This window comes from Pempheris klunzingeri, chromosome 22 (genome assembly GCF_042242105.1).
Source record: "Pempheris klunzingeri isolate RE-2024b chromosome 22, fPemKlu1.hap1, whole genome shotgun sequence".
Lineage (NCBI taxonomy): Eukaryota > Metazoa > Chordata > Actinopteri > Acropomatiformes > Pempheridae > Pempheris > Pempheris klunzingeri.
In genome coordinates this window covers 15,219,408-15,222,255 of record NC_092033.1, presented here as the reverse complement: position 1 = coordinate 15,222,255, position 2,848 = coordinate 15,219,408, and positions in this window count along the sequence as shown.

Below are 2,848 nucleotides of genomic sequence, written 5' to 3'. Positions count from 1 at the left end.
GAGATAATGTCAAAATGTTAAAGTACTAAGTGAAAATCATGAAATACTAAGTCAAAGTAAGAGTCAAAAGTGTGTGATAAGAGGTCAGCATTTGGCTCTAAAATGATACAATAATTCTGGATATTGTGGTAAACGTTTTGACATCCCACCTCGTAATTTTGAAAAAGGCTCCCAGGAAGGTCAGAGGTCAAAAGCAGCCACCGAACCGCCCCCTTTAAGAGCAAATGCAGGTCTTGCAGCTGAAGGCCAGATGGCTCATCATCACCCTGACTGTCCTGACTGGATTTAGTGCAGGATGGCAACCTACTTTTCCAAAACAAAGCCCTAAAAACCAAACTTAGTGTTAATACCTCATCTTCTGTCTCATCTTTGCATTTGGCTGCAGTACTAATGGATACATTTCATAAAACTGTCTTCATCCCTTCTGGGGATTTCCTTGGAAATCAGACACAGTCCAGGCAGGCAGGCTGGAAAACCCGATCAGTGAGCGGGCTAGTTTTAATGTTCATGCATTTAGCGAAGGCTTTGTTTGAAAAGCATCTCTGTTGCCAACATACCTGTAGTACTGAGACAATGCAGTGTTTCAGTGTGAAGATTTTACATCAGAGGTGTGACAGACAAAAGACCAAAGGCTGAGGTCTTATAGTGACAGAAAAAAGTGAGAGTTGCCTTGACAAAGATCCTTTCTGTTTAAACAATACGAGCTTTCATAGCCACGAACACCTGGCTGTCTTAACCTTCCTCTTTAAGCCAAGACAGGCTTTTCCAATTCATCTGTGTGAGGGAGAAAAGATAGGAGCCTCTAGGAGGACGCTTTGAGTTAAAGCCTCTGCACACTGAAGGTCAAGCTGGCTGGCACACAGGTTACACTTCAACCTTAGTTTGATATAAAATATGAATGTAAAATGGGAAAAATATAAGCAGTAAATATGGAACTTCCGCCACAACAAGTATGACTTTACCCATGAAACGTTGTGTTTATTCCCAGCAGTTTTACTTTAGTTTTGAATTGCAATAAAAACCCTCCCTCCTCTAAATTTCCCCCCTTATGACAGGCCCTAATACTCTTCTTCTACCCTTGACATGTTTCAGATGACTGAATTGTTGTCAGTTCCACTAAGTCTAAATTTCCCAGATGGTTTCATTTGAAACCATGAAGCCCACAGAGGTAAAACCCTCCAAAAAAGGTAAAGACTGAGATGAGACATTCCTCTATTAGTCCCATGCCGGGGAAATTTACAAGAGTGAAGTCCCAAAACTGAAACAGATTTGTGTCAGAACTCTTTTGTGGGCCTTTGGAGGGCCCCTGACCGTCGTGTCGGGTTAAACTGGACTAAACTGTATATAAAGTACCTAAAAGAAAACCTCCACGTCAGAAAAATCTCTGAATCTTGCATTCAGAGGTCATGGCAATCAGGTTGGAAGTTTAGATGGGCGACATTGAGGTTTTCTAATAAGTTTAGGAATCAACAGTCCCTAAAATTATGAGGTCTTTAAGCTCACATGGTGAAAATACCTCAGAACATGGAAGCCTGCAGGAAAGCAGCACAGTCACGGTACTCCATAGTCTGGGACACGCAGAGAGGCTTAATTTCATTTGAGATAATGAATGGGAATGACTGGCATCTGTCAGAAATGACAAGGTCGGGGCGTAGGGAGGATGATAGCTATTGTCAGATGTATTAACAGCACACTGAAAACGCTCTGCATGTTGGGTAACTTGACCTGTCCTCACAAACGTGTGTAATGTATGTTCTAATAACAAAAAGCAATAAAAAAAGGAATAGCTCCACAGTAAACAACAGTAAAAAGCTGCTGACACATTGATGCATCAGTAATGATGGTGTCATTTATTAGAATACATCAGTCACAGCGGCCCTGGACTTATGTTTTCCCTTAATGTCACCTATTTATTCTTGATTCTTCAATATATGTATGTAAGTATTATCATTCTCACAAAGAAAAATGTCCATGACAATATCCTAGAGCCCAAGGTGACCTCGTTAAATGTTCTGCTTTGTTTGACAAATAGTCCAAAACCCCAAAATATTCAATTTATTATATTGTAAAGCCAAGAAAAGCAGCAAAAGTTCACATTTGAAAAACTAATACAATCTAATTTTTGTTTAAAAAGGGACTTTTTGATTAGTTGATTATCAAAACGAGCTGCAGATAAGATTTCTGTCAATCTGTCAATCATTTAATCAGCTAAATCATCTTTAAGTTTTATTTTAGACAGATGCAGGACTGACGATGGAGGATTTTGATATTGTGGTATTGGTTCTTTTACCTATTGGCAGGGTAGAGGTGCTGAACACTTCCTGTACATGCTGCATGTTTCATAAAATCATTTCTGGTTAATAATCGCAGAGATTCCAGGCAGATGCTCCTCTGCAGAAATAAAAGCCAAACTGTTCACACCTCTGGACAGCGATGACCTTGTAAAGCTGATGGTTCAGGAAGCGACACATGTGGCCTGATGTTTGACATGAACACCTCCTGCAAATGACACAAGAGGAATTAGATGACATAATGAAGGGCAAAGTGAGAAAATTATCATGACAGTCCGTGAAGAGAGCATATGGACTGCGTGTGTGTATGTGTGTGTGTGTGTGTGTGTGTGTGTGTGTGTGTGTGTGCCTGTGTATGATTAGTGTTAGACAGTGACTGTGAGGCTGCGTGTGTTTGCGCGCGTGCACGCTCACCCCCTGCCCTACTTTCTGACTGATGATGCTGCAGAAAGGAGGAGAGGGAATATCCCACAATGCCACGCTGCTCGTCCCATGGGCCAGATAGATGGGCGGACGAACGGACGGAGGAGCACAGATGGATGATGGATGGATGGATG